Raw genomic sequence first — 17,117 nt, 5'->3', positions numbered from 1 at the left:
AGACGGAAGTTCCCGACTCCGAAAATCCAGCCGGAGCCGAGACCGGAGACGGAGAAAGGAGGCCATCTCCTGCCCCGCCAGCATCCACAGGCCCAGTAGATGGGGCAGCATTTCCACCCCACCCCACTCCACCCAACCCAGAGGCACTGGCAGAATGAGCAGCGTCTCCAGGCTTCCCCACCGCAAGCAGGGCTCCACGTACTCCTTCAGGAGGGGCCTCATGTACCGGGGGCCTCCCCCTCCCCTCCATCCTGAGGAATAGGGAGCTCCTGCCCAGATTTTGTCGCCTTGGTGGTGGCGGTAGGGGAAACCTGGGGACCCGAAACAGGAGACAGCTCCCCTCCAACAGATGGGCCCCGTATCTCAGGGCCCTGTGTTACATCAGTGGAGGGGTGCCTTCTCCTCTTTTTCCCAGTTGGGTGCGGAGGCTCAGAGACCTCCATATCATCAGAGGCCTCCGCCTTCGCACTCTTTTTTTTTATTCACCCTGGGCCTGAGCCCAGCCCTGGGGCAAGCTGACTCCCTGAGATCGGGCTTTGTGCTGAGCTCAGACTCGGGTTGTGTCACGGTGTCCAGGGGATGCGCCTCTCGATGTTTATTTCTCCTCCGCGCCTTCCTTCCACTTGGACGGTCAGCCCCCTCCCTGCCGGAGGCCGTGAAAACCACAGCCTCCGGTACCGACTGAATGGTATCTGGTTGAGGTGTAGGGGGGTTGGGAGGAGGTGCAACGGCGCCACCCTGGGCCGCCGAGTTGGAGTTGGCAGCCGGGAGGTTGGGGCAGTTCTTACGAACATGCCCCACCCCGCTACAGACATGGCACCGCACCCCGTCCAAGGTCCAGAAGACGCGGTAGGCCGTCCCCTGGAACTCTGTATTGAAGTGGCCCTCTGTAACCTCCTCCCGCGCCAGCTGCATGAATAACTGGCGGCAGAAGGAGTACACGTGTCGGAGGCTGTTCTCCCGAAGACCGAGCGGGACTGGGGTGAGCCCCGTCTTTACCTCCCCCAGATGGTGCAGGTGGGGAAGGAGGAACTCACCAGGAATGAAGGGCGGGACGTTGGGTAAAATGACCCTTTGCGCAGTGGCCTCCAGGGGTCCACTGGCAGAAAGGTCCCGCCCACGGTGAGCCCCTTGTTCAGAGCCAGGGACACCGCCCGCTCAGTCCTCAGGAATAACACTGCCTTCCCGTACATTTTAGAGGCTGCAACAATGGCCGAAGGGCAGACAACCTCAGCCATTGCTTTCACACATGCCTCTATAGTCATGTTCGGGTGGATGTAGCTCTTGACCCCATGCTTCGATGTTAATAATGCAAATGGTGACGGGACAACAGGTGCAGCTGCAGCAGCCGCAGCAGCATATGTACGGGAAGGCTCCGCCACCGGCGAAGGAGGGCTTGCCATGGGGTCTAAGAGCCACGTCCACCCCCAAGAAACGAAGCAAATTTACACAGTTAAAACAAAAAAAAAGCAAACTTTAAACAAAGTGGAGTGGGAGTAGAGGAGGATGGGGTAGGATGGTAAAGGAAAAGGGGAGGATAGGTGACTGAGGCAACTGAGTGGAGGACGGGAGAGAAAGGCTGAAAAGGATGTTTGTTCCAACTGCCAGTTGGAGCACCTTTGTAACAATTAGTCCAAAACTATTTGTAGTCTTCCAGTTGGGGGAGGCTTCTTCGCCCGGGACGGCTGGAGCCGCCCGATACTCTCCTCTTCTGATTTTAACAAGAAAGTCTTCACCCGGGCAACTCCAGCTGTCCCGAGCAGGCAGTTGGGGTGGGGAGGGAGCTCCCTGTGTGCAAACACCAATACAAATACAGGGGCTCCCTACTGGATTTGGCTGCCCCACCCAAGTCTTCAGGCCTCTTCTCCCTCCCCCAAACAGTGCAAACTTAGAGTCTTTCAGGTGCCCTGACACCCACCTCTGCAAAACAATTGCAGCTTTCCTTGATGGTTTCAATCCACTCTGCAGTCTCCTCTCTCCAGTTACTGCAGTCTCCACTCTGCATTCACCTCTCTCCAGTTACTGCAGTCTCCACTCTGCATTCACCACTCTGCAGTTGTTCACATCAACACAAACAAACCCCAAATGTTCAAATAGAAACAGAAAAGTTATAACATAGAAGGATACCATTCAGCCCATCATGTCTGTGCTGGTCATTAAGAGTTATCCAGCCTAATCCCATGATGGGGACATTGTAGAGGGAGCTTTACCCTGCATCTAACCCCCGTGCTGTACCTGTCCTGGGGAGTGTTTGATGGGGACAGTGTAGAGGGAGCTTAACTCTGTATCTAACCCCCGTGCTGTACCTGTCCTGGGAGTGTTTGATGGGGACAGTGTAGAGGGAGCTTAACTCTGTATCTAACCCCCGTGCTGTACCTGTCCTGGGAGTGTTTGATGGGGACAGAGTAGAGGGAGCTTTACTCTGTATCTAACCCCCCGTACTGTACCTGTCCTGGGAGTGTTTGATGCTGTTACATTAGGCAACACTGACCCTGAGTAGGCAAAACATCAGAGAAACAAATACAGATTGCTAAAAATTGCAGAGTGGTGGTGATTAACAATATTTGATAACAGTGTTTCGCAGATTGATTGGCTGAATATATCCATTATTTTAATGTAAGATATCAGAAAGGTACAAAGTGAGGTTCAGGATATTTGCTGCCTAGAGTGTGATACACAGACTCATGTTATCCCTGAGCCTGCCCATAGTTCACTATTGGTGGTTATGGCCTGGGATTCTCACCCCCACCCTCGCTGGCAGACATGGATCCATAGCAAACTCTGGCCCTGACCTGTTGCTGATGTCCGAGATAATATTGTATTCTTTATCTCGTGGATGACAATGTTTTATTGTATCAGAGACTGAACTGTGTCAATGTTCGTCAAGCCTCTCATCTCCATTTGATGTAGAAAACAATTTCTGCCAACGCGTATATCCGTGTTTCTCCTTTTAACATCAAGGGGGTAATTTTAACTATTGGGGTAATTTTACCTATCGGGGGTTGGGCTGGTTGAATCTGGGACAATCAGTCCCTTTAACAGGAGCCCGCTGTTTTGATGACATGGCCTCACTGACACTAGGAAGATGCACCTCCCCCACCCTTTCTCCCCACCCCAACACTCCCCTCCCCTCACACCCCACCTCCAGACTGGGGCAATATTGGAGTGTCCAATATGGTGGAGTAATCGGGAGGCCAAAGGTTCAGGGTCGGGATGGAGGGTGTGGGGAAGAGGGAGAGTCGGGAACTGGGGAAGGGCTGGGGCTACTCTAGGGGGAGTGGAGGAGCCTGAGAGAGAAGCTGGGAAGGGAAGGGAAGGGGTTAGTTTGAAGGGAAGATGTCTCTGGGTGTCCTGTGTTCCACCTGGTTATGGACCCAGGGAGGCTCTGCTACCCCTCTGGGCCCCACTGGAACAGTTTGAGACTGGAGCATTTGGAGCTTGTTCCCCTTGGCCAGCAATGTTACTGGGCGGAATATCCATGGAAGCCCAGCACAGCTGCTCTCACAGATCCACTGGGGTTGGGAATCTGATGTCAATCTCCAATTTGCAGTGATTGATGAGTATCTTTCGGATTGGGCTGGGCAGCCACCAGCGGAAGACCCACATTAAAACCCCAGCAGAGCAGGAATGCGTCAGTACAACAAACAACTCCATTTTAAATCAGTTCGCAATCTATTTCCACAGATGGAGGCGTTCAAACTCAATCAGAAATCTAAAAGAAATCCTGTCCTTCATATTCATCTCTGTTCCACATGACCACTATCAGTAGCGGAGGCTTTACTCTGTATCTCACCCCGTTTTTTTTTTATGTTGCGGGTGCCTTTATTCCTCAGGCCCCCTTTACATACATTTTAAAAGAACACTAAAAACAGATAAATAAAACAAAAACTCAAATTAAAATGTCATTCTCGGTGTCGACAATGCACTTCAGTCCCTGCGGTGCCCACCGGCCGCAGAAGGTCTCAAGCGTACCGGTGGACACCGCAAGCTCCTTCTCCAGGGACACCTGGGCGCGAACAGAACCTCGGAAGAGGGGCAGGCAATCGGGGAGGACGGACCCCCCCCCCCACAACCGACGGCCCGCAGCCTGGACCCGTTCATTGCCACCTTGGCCAGGCTCAGCAGCAGACCGACGAGGAGATCCTCCTCCCGGCCCACGCCCCTCCGCACCGGGTGCCCAAAGATCAGGAGTGTGGGGCTGAAGTGCAGCCAGAACCTGAGAAGCATCCCCTTTAAATACACAGAGGGGCTGCAACCTCGCACACTCCATATATACATGGAACACGGACTCGTCCAGGCCGCAGAAATTACAGGCGGCCTGGGAGTCTGTGAACCTGCTTAAAAATCTATTGCACGGGACTGCCCTGGGCAACACCCTCCACCCCAGGTCCCCGATGTAAAGAGGGAGGACTCCCAGGTACAGAGACCTCCACTGGGGTTTCCCCTCACCATCAGATGGCAATGCGGACCGCCAGGCATGTCCAGACAGCAGACGAGGGTGAGGAAGTGGAGAGTGTGCAGGAGCAGCCCGTACAGGAAATACCTCCGCGCCGAGTGGAATTTCCAAGAGGCGGCTCAGGTTATGCGGGACCAGCTCCCAAAGAGGGTTTCAGGGTCTGGGTCTGATGAGCAGTTCCAGCCGAGCAGGAGTCAGCTCGGCCGGAATGCTCCGCACTCCCGAGCCCCCTCGTCACCTGCAGCAAGGGGCGTCCCGGGAGCTACGGCTACTCCTCCGCTTGTCGGTCCGTCCCCGGAGCCGGCTGCCTGGACAGCCGAGGCACTCTCCTCCACCGGTGGGGGAGCGCCCTGACTGAAGGCGACCATGTTCCAGACTCGGAATAGATCCCGGTAAAAGACAGGCAACTCCCTCAGAGAGGCGCGGCTAATGGACTCCACCGGGAACTGCGTGTCGTATTGAAGGCAGTGACACTGGCGGAAAAAATACGTCGCCAGCGCACACCATCTGGGAGGACGCTCGACGTACAGGTATCTCTGCAGGGTCCAAAGGCGGAGAGTCGCAGCCTGGGTGCGGACGCACACCAGCGACTGGCCGCACTCCTCGATCAAAGCCTCAGAACTGCGCAGAGACCCAGTGTTTCCTCTTGCCCCAGAAGAAATCGACGAGTTTCTTCTGGATCTTGGTGGCAAATGCAGGGGATGGGGCCAAAGTGACCAACCGGTACCATAGCATTGAGGCCACCAGTTGGTTTATGACCAGCGCTCGGCCCCTGTAGGAAAGCACTCGGAGCAGTCCTGTCCAGCACCCCAGCCGAGCGGTGACTTTCGCCTCCAACTCCTGCCAGTTTGCCAGCCAGGCTTCCTCAGCGGGGCTAAAGTTGACTCCCAGATAGAGGAGATGCGTGGTGCTCCACGCAAAAGGTGTCAACTCCTCCAGTAGACAGCCACCTGCCACTGATCCACCAGGAATCTGAAACATTTCTCCCAATTGATCCTGGCGGAAGACCCGGCAGAAAAGGTCTGCTGGCAGTCGCGCATCCTCCGCTAGTCAACGGGATCTGTGACCGCGAGGAGCACGTCGTCGGCATAAGCCGAGAGGACGACCCGCATGGCCGGCTCGCGCAGAGCCAAACCCACCAACATTCGGTGAAGCAGGGACAGGAATGGCTCCACGCCGATGGTATATAATTGGCCGGACATGGGGCATCCCTGACACACTCCTCTCCCAAAGCGAAGGGGCGCCGTCAAGGACCCATTAACTTTGACCAGACACTCTGCGGCGGCATATAAAAGTCGCACGTGGGCCATAAAATGTGGCTCGAGTCCGAAAGTGCGCAGAGTCCCAAAAAGGTATTCGTGATCCACCCTGTCGAACGCCTTCTCCTGATCGAGGGAGAGAAAGGCGACTGACTGACCAGTCCTCTGGGAAAGATGGATCAGGTCCCGGACCAGGTGGATGTTGTCCTGGACGGACCGGCCCGGAACCGTGTAGGACTGGTCGAGGTGGATCATGTGGGCCAGCACGGAACCCAGGCGGGTAGACATAGCCCGGGCGAAGATCTTATAATCCGTGTTGAGGAGGAAGACCGGACGCCAGTTTTTAAGCAGGTGGAGATCACCCCTCTTCAGCAGCAGGACGATAACTGCCCTGTGCCACGAGAGGGGCATCTCCCCGGTCGCCAGGCATTCCCCCAGGATCTGAGCGTAATCGCCCCTCAGAACGTCCCAGAATGCCTAGGAACTCACGGTCAGCCCATCCAGCCCCAGGGATTTGCTCCTCAAGAGCTGGTGGAGGGCGCCAGTCAGCTCCGCCAATGTGAGCAGAGCCTTCAATCCTTAGGCGCCCTCCAGGCTGTCCGTCAGTAGGTCCTCCCACAAAACTGTGTGTGCATCCTCGCTGGACCGATTTTGAGAGAACATCGCACTGTAATAAGTACGGACCAGGAGGCCCATTCCTTCCGGATCTGTGATGGAGGATCCGTTGTCGGCCAGCAGCTCAACAAGCTGTTTTCGGATCCTTCGCCATTTTTTGAGCGAGTAGATAGGTGAGGCGTGGTCCAAATCTTCCAGGATCTGGATCCGCGACCTCACGTATGCACCTTGGGACCCTATGAGCTGCAGGTCCCTCAGCACGCCCTTCTTTTTGTACGCCTGCCACAGGGCCGGGTCCGCGACAGCATGACCGAGGCGGGACTCCAAGTCGAGCACCTCCATCTCTAAGCACCCGATCTCGGCTCCCGCCTCTTGGTCGACCCCTTTGCATACACCTGACAGAAGACACGGATGTGAGTCTTGCCCACATCCCACCATAGCCTCAAGGAGGGGAAGCCCCCCTGCTTCCTTCTCCAGTCGGCCCAGAATCGACGTAATGAGTCCCAGAATCGCTCGTCCTCCAGCAGCCGGTTGTTAAAGTGCCAGTACGCGGACCCCACCCGCGTGCGGAGCGGAGTGAACTCCGCCCACACCAGGCAGTGGTTCGAGCACGGCACCAGACGCATGGAGGCCAACGAGACATGGGAGACGTACACCTGCGAAAAGTAGAGGTGGTCGATTCGGGACCCTCTTCATCCAGACCTCCATGTGAAGGTGCTGGAGTCGGGATGGAGGTTCCGCCAGACATCCACCAAGTTGAGGGAGCTGATAAGTTCCCTCAACTTCTCCACCGACGCTTGGCTGCGCTGGGGACCGGAGCGATCCCCCACCTTGAGGGTACAATTAAAATCCCCCCCCCCCCCCAAGGATGATGCACTCGCCGCTATCGATAGAGCGCAAGAGAACGGACACTTCTTCAAAGAAGTGCGCTTGCAATGCGCCGGGCCTAGGCACGTACACGTTCACTAAGTGGAGCGGCACGCTACCCAGGCGAACAGAGAGGTGGAGCAAGCGGCCCGGCACTAGCTCCTTGACCCCCAAGATCTCTGGCTGAAAAGATAGCCACCCCACTAAAATAGAGGTGACTGATGTAGACCCCACCCTGCCACTCCAGGAACCAGGTGGTTTTGTCTTCCGGAACGGTGTGGGTTTCTTTCAGAAAGCTCACCGCGTATCTCCCTTCCCTGAGGACTGAGAGATTGTGAAATCTGCGGTGAGACCCCCTGCTGCCGTTGATGTTGAGGCTGGCTATGGTTATCTTCATGTCAAAGGTAATTAAAACCCGTCACCAACAGCTCACTGTGAGGAGGGAGCAGAAATGCACCTACACCTTCCACTCTCCCAGCAACCCATTGAGGAATGCTTTAAACCGATGCCTCGCAACCTTCTGCAGAGTGGCACGGACAGACTGGATAATTAGCGCCAGATTTGACCATCTGCCAAGGGCCAGCTGAAGTTTATTGTGGCAACCCCTGTATGCCGTGAGGAAATCCTAGCGTTCTGCCGTGGGGATGAGAGGAGACTCGATGGGAGGCACAAGGGAGTCCTGGCGATGGATTCAAAATCATCCTCCGTGCTCCACAGCGAGTCCTCATCCTCCTCCAGGTCGTCAGCACCTGCGGCCGACACACCCACCACACACTGTGGGTCAGACCTCACAGCCGCACCAGCTGGTTCCGCCTCCGTCACAATCCCACTCCCAGGATTGATGGCGGAGGAGTCTTCTCTGGGTTCGACTGTGGGTACCAGCAGTTCAGGATCCCCCTGCACCTCCATCCCCAGGCCAATGAATGGTCCAGGGGAGAAGGAAGTTCCCGACTCCAGGAATCTGGCCGGAGCCAAGACTGGAGGAGGAGAGAGGAAGCCATTTCCTGCCCTGCCAGCGCCCACAGGCAGAGCAGGCGGGAAAACATTTTCAACTATAACTGGGTCGGGTACATCCTGGTCTGGAGTGGATTTTAGCAGGGAGGGCTGACCCGTTGGGACCTTGCCCTCCCCTCCACTCAAGGCACCCGACCCAGTGGCAGAATGGGAGGTTTCTTCAGGGGCGTCCCCAGGCTCCCTCACCACAAGCAGGGCTCCATTTGTTCCCCCAGGAGGGGCCACATGTACAGGGGTCTCCCCTCCCCTCCATCCTGAGGGGTAGGGAGCTCCTGCTCAGGCTTTACCGCCTTTATGATGGTGGTGGCAGGGGGAACCTGAGGACCCAAACAGGAGACAGCTCCCCTCCAACAGATGGACGCTGCATTTCAGGGCCCTGTGTTACCTTTGTGGAGGGGTGCCTTCTCCTCTTTTTCCCACTCGGGCATGGAGGCTCAGAGACCTCCATGTCCTCAGAGGCCTCCACCTCCATACCCTCCTTTTGTTTAGTTACCCTGGGCCTGAGCCCAGCCCTGGGGCAAGTGGGTTCCCCAGGATTGGGCCTTAGGCTGAGCTCAGGATCAGGTTGTGCCATGGTGTCCAGGGGATATGCCTCTCGGTATTTATTTTTTCTCTGCATCTTCCTTCCACTCGGACGGGCACTCCCCTCCCCACCAGAGGCAATGTAAACCACAGCCTCCGGAACTGACTGAGCGGGGTCTTTTGGAGGCTTAGGGGGAATTGAAGGAGGTGCAGTGGCACCACCCTGGGCTGCCCAGGTGGAATTGGCAGACGGGAGGTTGGGGCAGTTCTTACGAACATGCCCCACCCCCTTGCAGACATGGCACCGCACCCCGTCTGAGGTCCAGAAGACACAGTAGGCAATCCCCTGGAACTCCACACTGAGGTGGCCCTGCCAGACCTCCGCCCGCGCCAACTGCATGAACAGCTGGCAGCAGAAGGAGTAGACATGTCGGAGGCTGTTCTCCCGAAGATCAAGCAGGACAGGGGTGAGCCCCGACCTCACCTCCCCCAAATGGTGCAGGTGGGGAGGAGGAGCTCACCAAGAATGAAAGGCAGGATGTTGGATAGCATTACTCGCTGCCAGTGGTCCCCAGAGGGTCCATTGGCAGGAAAGTCTCACCCACTGTGAGCTTCTTATTCAGGGCGAGAGACACTGCCCGCTCAGTCTTCAGGAAGAATACAGCCTTCCCATACATCTTTGAGGGGCCAACAACCTCAGCCATTGCCTTTGCGCAGGCCTCAATAGACATATTGGGGTGAGCATGGGTCTTTACCCCATGGCTAGATGTTATTAATTTAAAGGGTGATGAGGTCACATGGGCAGCCACAGAGGCCACAGCCACATAGGTGTTGAGGACCCCACCACCAGTGATGGAGGACTTGCCATGGGTTCAAGAGCCACGCCCAACCTCAATAATAGGCCTACCAATTACAACATTTGCAAGAAAAACAAAAACAAAGAAATAATTTTCAACAAAATAAACTAAATAAATAAATTAGGGGCGAGGCTGTTGGAGTGCAAGAAAGAGACAGGCTTGGAGCAATGACTTGGCTATCGTGTTGTGGTGAGCACAGCAAACAGTCTCTGAAAAACCTAAAATAAAAGCAAAATACTGCAGATGCTGGAAATCTGAAACAAAAACAAGAAATGCTGGATTCACTCAGCAGGTCTGGCAGCATCTGTGGAAAGAGAAGCAGAGTTAACGTTTCGGGTCAGTGACCCTTCTTCGCAGTTCCGAAGAAGGGTCACTGACTCGAAACGTTAACTCTGCTTCTCTTTCCACAGATGCTGCCAGACCTGCTGAGTGAATCCAGCATTTCTTGTTTTTGTCTCTGAAAAACCTCCTTGTTTTTTGGTCTTCTGTTCTTCTGGTTAGGGGAGGCATCTTCACCTGGGTCAGCTCAAAGCTGCCCAGACACTATCCTTCTTCTGTCCTATCCTTAGCCAGGCAGCTCCTGCTGACTCAGGCTGAGCAATTGGGGTGGGGAATGAACTTGCCTGTGTGCTTAGTGAAAATGCACAGCTCCTTTTGGAATTGGCAGCCCCACCCCTTGTTGTTCCAGCCTCTGAAACCTCCCTCAACAGTCCAATAGAGAGAAAGCTTCGAGTACTTCTCACCCACCTCCAAACACAGCCTGACTGTAAAGTCTCTTGCAGTAAAAGTTGTTGCAAAATTGTAGCACCTGCTTCTCCTGCAGCAGCTCCTCTGCCCAGCACAAACTCCTCGAACTAACTGACTGCACCAACTAGCTGCTGCAATCAGCACTGAGCAATCCAATTAGACAACAGCCAACCCCTTATTTTCTTTTTTATAATGCCAGCTCCTACAGCCTGCTCAGGTGCAGCTGGTTCACCTAACTGCACACAGGAAGTGCTCCAAACCCTCCAGCCAATCCCGTGCTGTACCTGTCCTGGGAGGGTTTGATAGGGAAAATGTATAGGGAGCTTAACTCTGTATCTAACCACATTTTTTTTCCCAAGGTGGCTTTTATACCCCAGGCCACTTTTATATATTTTATGTCGAGGGGGCCTTTATTCCTCAGGCCCCCTTTATATACATACTTTTAAAATAACTTCATTAAAATCGAATAAAAACAAAAAACTCAAATTAAAATGCCATTTTTAATTTAATTTTTTAATTTAGAGATACAGCACTGAAACAGGCTCTTCGGCCCACTGAGTCTGTGCCGACCAACAGCCAACCATTTATACTAACCCTACATTAATCCCATATTCTCTACCACATCCCCACCATTCTCCTACCACCTACCTACACTAGGGACAATTTACAACGGCCAATTTACCGATCAACCTGCAAGTCTTTTGGAGGTGGGAGGAAACTGGAGCACCCGGCGGAAAGCCACGCAGACACAGGGAGAACTTGCAAAACTCCGCACAGGCAGTACCCAGAACTGAACCCGGGTCGCTGGAGCTGTGAGGCTGCGGCGCTAACCACTGCGCCACTGTGCTGCCCATTCTTGGCATCAATGATGCACTCCAGTCCCTGCGGTGCCCACTGGTCGCGGAAGGCCTCAAGTGTACCAGCGGACACCACATGCTCCTTCTCCAGGGACACCCGGCACGAATGTAACCACGGAAGAGAGGCAGGCAATCAGGGAGGACCGCCCCACCCGACGGCCCGCAGCTTGGACCTGTGAATTGCCACCTTGGCCAGGCCCAGGAGCAGACCGACGAGGAAATTCTCCTCCCGGTACACGCCCCCCCGCACTGGGTGCCCAAAGATCAGGAGCGTGGGACTGAAGTGCAGCCAAAACTTGAGTAGCAGCCCCTTCAAATACTCAAACAGGGGCTGCAACCTCACACACTCTGTATATATGTGGAACACGGACTCGTCCAGGCCGCAGAATGTACAGGCAGCCTGGGAGTCCCTGAACCTAAAGTCTATTGCATGGGATTGCCCTGTGCAACACCCTCCACCCCAGGTCCCCGATGTAAAGGGGGAGGACTCCCGCGTAGAGAGACCTCCATCGGGGTTTCCCCTCGCCGCCAGATGGCAACGTGGACCGCCAGGGCGTGTCCAGCCGGCTGATGAGGGCGAGGAAGTGGAGAGTGTGCAGGAGCAGCCCGTACAGGAAACCCCTGTGGACGGCACAGTGGCACAGTGGTTAGCACCGCAGCCTCACAGCTCCAGCGACCCGGGTTCAATTCTGGGAACTGCCTGTGTGGAGTTTGCAAGTTCTCCCTGTGTCTGCGTGGGTTTTCTCCGGGTGCTCCGGTTTCCTTCCACAAGCCAAAAGACTTGCAGGTTGGTAGGTAAATTGGCCATTATAAATTGCCCCTAGTATAGGTAGGTGGTAGTGAAATATAGGGACAGGTGGGGATGTGGTAGGAATATGGGTATAGTGTAGGATTAGTATAAATGGGTGGTTGATGGTCGGCACAGACTCGGTGGGCCGAAGGGCCTGTTTCAGTGCTGTATCTCTCTCTCTCTCTCTCTCTCTCCCTCCGCACCGATTGGAATGGCATGGAGGGCATTTTCGAGAGGCGGCTCGGGTTGTGAGGGATCAGCTCCCGAGGTGGGTTTCGGGGCCTGGGTCCGATGAGCAGTTCCGACCGAGTGGGGGTCAGCTCGGCCGGGAGCGCTCCGCACTCCCGAGCCCCCTCGCCACCCACAGTGAGGGGCGTCCCAGAGACTTCGGCTACTCCTCCGCCCGTCTGTCCGTCCCCGGAGTCGGCCGTCCGGACAGCCGAGGTGCTCTCCTCCACCGGCGGGGGAGCACCCTGACTGGAGGCGACCATGTTCCAGACTCAGAATAGATCCCAGTAAAAGACAGGCATCTCCCTCAGAGAGGCAGGGCTAATGGTTATGTAACCCTCGTTTGTTTTTGTTAGTTTTTATTGCCAATGTCTCTGAATGAATATATTAAACAAGAACATATTGTTTGAGCACTGCTGTGTACTTGACAATTTTGTCTTCTAACCCACATTATTTTTTTATTTCTTTAGGGAGCTTTACTCTGTATCCCACCCTTTTATTTTTTACTCTGTATTTTTTTTTGTTTTTTTTTCTTCTTTATTTTTATGTGGACAGTGTAGAGGGAGCTTTACTCTGTATCTAACCCCGTTTTTTATTTTTTTTATTTTTTTTTTGTTGAGGCACTCAGCACTCAGTATTCCCAATCAGAGAGGAGCCAATCCCCGTGCTGTACCTGTCCTGGGAGTGTTTGATGGGGACAGTGTAGAGGGAGCTTTACTCTGTATCTAACCCTGTTTTTTTTCTTTCTTTTTTCTTTTTTCTTTTTTTTTGAGTGTCAGAGAGCCGGAACGGGGAAGCAGCACGAGACGGGGCAGGGAGTGGGGGGGTGGGGGGGATGGCGATGCGGAGCAGTGATTTCACTTCCTTATTGGAAAAGGGAGGTAGAGCTTCCACACATCTTCAGGCAGAGAATTCCGGAGAATTCACCGGGCACAGGCTCCCCCGTCAAAGGGAAACTGACACAGCTCCGTCATGACCTGGATTCCGACAGCAGGGAAATTCCTGCAAAGTGTCGCTCGATCAGTCAACTCCCTCCAGCATTCCACGTCCTGATTCCACAGGCAAGGAATTTAACCCCATACTGTACCTGTCCTGGGAGTGTTTGATCGGGGACAGTGTCGAGGGAGCTTTACTCTGTATCTAACCCCGTGCTGTACCTGTTCTGGTGAGTGTTTGATGGGGGACAGTGTAGAGGGAGCTTTACTCTGTATCCAACCCCCGGACTGTACCTGTCCTGGGAGTGTTTGATGGGGACAGTGTAGAGGGAGCTTTACTCTGTATCTAACCCCGTGCTGTACCTGTTCTGGTGAGTGTTTGATGGGGGACAGTGTAGAGGGAGCTTTACTCTGTATCTAACCCCATGCTGTACCTGTTCTGGTGAGTGTTTGATGGGACAGTGTGGAGGGAGCTTTACTCTGTATCTAACCCCATGCTGTACCTGTTCTGGTGAGTGTTTGATGGGGGACAGTGTAGAGGGAGCTTTACTCTGTATCTAACCCCATGCTGTACCTGTTCTGGTGAGTGTTTGATGGGACAGTGTGGAGGGAGTTTGGGGGATGATAGTAATCCACGATTTGGGAAAAGAAATAGCTCTATGTATCGTGCAAAAAATACCTGCTCTTTAACATAGGGAAAGGAACAGGAATCTTGGTAAGTGTGTGTGTGTCTTGCCCAGCCTGCTGCCACCTTGTTGGTTAGTTTGGTCCCGGTGCCGGATTACAGCGTCGACAGCAATAACTTTGGTCGGGAACTGTTACCATGAAGCGATCTTGGATCCGGTCACCGTCATCCTGCTCTACCCAGGGCGGTAATCGGTGACACAGAAATAACAACAGTTTAGAAGAGTTTGTCTTGATTTTGTTAGCAAATCAAAGTTGGACAACTTACCTTTCCAATCCTTCACGTCTGCTGTGTTCAGCAGTTCTAGTAAATGAAGCAGACACAGACTTTACACGCAGACTTCCCTGAGCCTGCAAGGTTCATTCACCAACATCGGGAATCCAAAACTCCACCGCGACCCGGCACAGTAATTAAGCTTTTTCACAACATTCACATATTCATTCAGCCTCCCAGTCTTTCCATTAAATGCAAGAGCGTACTGAGCGGCGGGACGATATTAAAGCACCTACCGTGTCCAATGCACCGTCCCCTGTGCCTGCAGAGAGGCTCAGGTTTAATCCTCCTCAGGCGCTGGGCAGTACAAGAGCCGCTTTGTCTGGAGACATGCTCTTCTGAGCGTGTGACTGAGCTTTAAACAATATCAAACCTTAATCTGCGATCCCAACAATCTTGGTCATGGCTTTGTAAAGCCGCAGGTCCCAGTGTCACCGCCTCCTCTGACTCGTGTCAATATCATGCAGCTCCTGAAACTGACACAGCAACTCAGCCCCGCCCCTTTACCCCCAGCCCCACCCCCTTATCACCCAGCCCCGCCCCTTTACCCCCAGCCCCACCCTTCATCAGACAGCCCCGCCCCATTACCACCAGCCCCACCCCCTCATCACCCGGCCCCACCCCCTTATCATCCAGCCCCGCCCCTTATCACCCAGCCCCACCCCCTTATCACCCAGCCCCACCCCCTTATCACCCAGCCCCACCCCCTTATCACCCAGCCCCACCCCCTTATCACCCAGCCCCGCCCCTTTACCCCCAGCCCCACCCTTCATCAGACAGCCCCGCCCCTTTACCACCAGCCCCACCCCCTTATCACCCAGCCCCACCCCCTTATCACCCAGCCCCGCCCCGTATCACCCAGCCCCGTCCCTTATCACCCAGCCCCACCCCCTTATCACCCAGCCCCGCCCTTTATCACCCAGCCCCGCCCCCTTATCACCCAGCACCGCCCCATATCACCCAGCACTGCCCCTTATCACCCAGCCCCGTCCCGTATCATCCAGCCCCGCCCCTTATCACCCAGCCCCGCCCCTTATCACCCAGCCCCGCCCCTTATCACCCAGTCCCGCCCCTTATCACCCAGCCCCACCCTCTTATCACCCAGCCCCGCCCCTTATCACCCAGCCCCACCCCCTTATCACCCAGCACCGCCCCTTATCACCCAGCCCCACCCCCTTATCACCCAGCCCCACCCCCTTATCACCCAGCCCCACCCCCTTATCACCCAGCCCCGCCCCTTATCACCCAGCCCCACCCCCTTATCACCAAGCCCCGCCCCTTATCACCCAGCCGCGCCCCCTTATCACCCAGCACCGCCCCGTATCACCCAGCACTGCCCCTTATCACCCAGCCCCGCCCCGTATCCTCCAGCCCCGCCCCTTATCGCCCAGCCCCGCCCCTTATCACCCAGCCCCACCCTCTTATCACCCAGCCCCGCCCCTTATCACCCAGCCCCGCCCCTTATCACCCAGCCCCACCCCCTTATCACCCAGCACCGCCCCTCATCACCCAGCCCGCCCCTTATCACCCAGCCCCACCCCCTTATCACTCGGCACTGCCCCTTATCACCCAGCCCCACCCCCTTATCACCCAGCCCCATCCCTTTATCATCAGCCCCGCCCCTTATCATCCAGCCCCGCTCCTTATCACCCAACCCTACCCCCTTATCACCCAGCCCCACCCCTTTATCATCAGCCCCGCCCCTTATCACCCAGCCCCACCCCTTACCACCTTGCCCCACCCCTTATCACACAGCCCCACCCCTTTACCACCCAGCCCTGCCCTTTTATCTCCCAGGCCCGTCCTGGGGGGTTTGAACTAATTTGGCAGGGGGATGGGATACAGAGTGGAGGGACAGTAGGGGGTGATGCACAGTCAAATATAGAAGAGAAACTGAGTCAGTCTGGAAGGCAGAGCAAATATAGACCTGTTAAGGCACAAGCGAATAATGCAAGGCTGGATTGCATCTATTTTAACACAAGGAGTCTTACGAGTAAGGCAGATGAATTGAGAGCATTGATTAACACATGGGAATATGATATTATTGCTCTCACAGAGACATGGTTGAGGGAAGGGCAGGACTGGCAGCTCAATATTCCAGTGTATAGAATCCTCAGGTGTGACAGGGGAGGGGGTAAAAGAGGAGGTGGCATTGCACAGTTGATCAAGGAGTCAATTACTGCAGTAAGGAGGGATGATATCTTACAAGGTTCCTCAAATGAGGCCATATGGGTAGAAAAAATTAAAAAGGGGGCAATCACTTGGCTGGGAGTGTACTACAGACCTCCAAACAGGTCAGGGAGAGATAGAGGAGCAGATATGTCAGCAAATCTCAGAGAGGTGTAAAAATAATAGGGTAATAATAGTAGGGGATTTCAACTTCCCCCAATATTAACTGGGATAGATTAGATTAGAATTAGAACATTACAGCGCAGTACAGGCCCTTCGGCCCTCGATGTTGCGCCGACCTGTGAAACCATCTGACCTACACTATTCCATTTTCATCCATGTGTCTATCCAATGTCCACTTAAATGCCCTTAAAGTTGGCGAATCTACTACTGCTTCAGGCAGGGCATTCCACGCCCCTACTACTCTCTGAGTAAAGAAACTACCTCTGACATCTGTCCTATATCTATCACCCCTCAACTTAAAGCTATGTCCCCTCGTGTTTGCCATCACCATCCGAGGAAAAAGACTCTCACTATCCACCCTATCTAACCCTCTGATTATCTTGTATGTCTCTATTAAGTCACCTCTTCTCCTCCTTCTCTCCAACGAAAACAACCTCAAGTCCCTCAGCCTTTCCTCGTAAGACCTTCCCTCCATACCAGGCAACATCCTAGTAAATCTCCTCTGCACCCTTTCCAAAGCTTCCATATCCTTCCTATAATGCGGTGACCAGAACTGCACGCAATACTCCAGGTGCGGTCTCACCAGAGTTTTGTACAGCTGCAGCATGATCTCGTGGCTCCGAAACTCGATCCCCCTACTAATAAAAGCTAACACACCAT

At 54.5% G+C, this 17,117-nt stretch overlaps 1 protein-coding gene across 3 annotated transcripts in view; it reads right to left on the bottom strand.

The window, feature by feature from the left end:
* The window catches only part of slc16a4 (solute carrier family 16 member 4), a 204,370-nt gene extending 189,815 nt beyond the window's left edge, over positions 1-14,555 (bottom strand). For all 3 annotated transcript variants that reach the window (XM_068057573.1, XM_068057575.1, XM_068057574.1), the window contains exon 1: positions 14,342-14,555. The gene's annotated coding sequence lies outside the window, so the exon portion shown is untranslated. The remainder of the gene's footprint in view (positions 1-14,341) is intronic.
* Positions 14,556-17,117: the final 2,562 nt, after the last annotated feature.

Source organism: Heterodontus francisci, chromosome 25 (genome assembly GCF_036365525.1).
Source record: "Heterodontus francisci isolate sHetFra1 chromosome 25, sHetFra1.hap1, whole genome shotgun sequence".
Taxonomy (NCBI): Eukaryota; Metazoa; Chordata; class Chondrichthyes; order Heterodontiformes; family Heterodontidae; genus Heterodontus; species Heterodontus francisci.
This window is presented reverse-complemented; position numbering and strand designations above follow the sequence as displayed.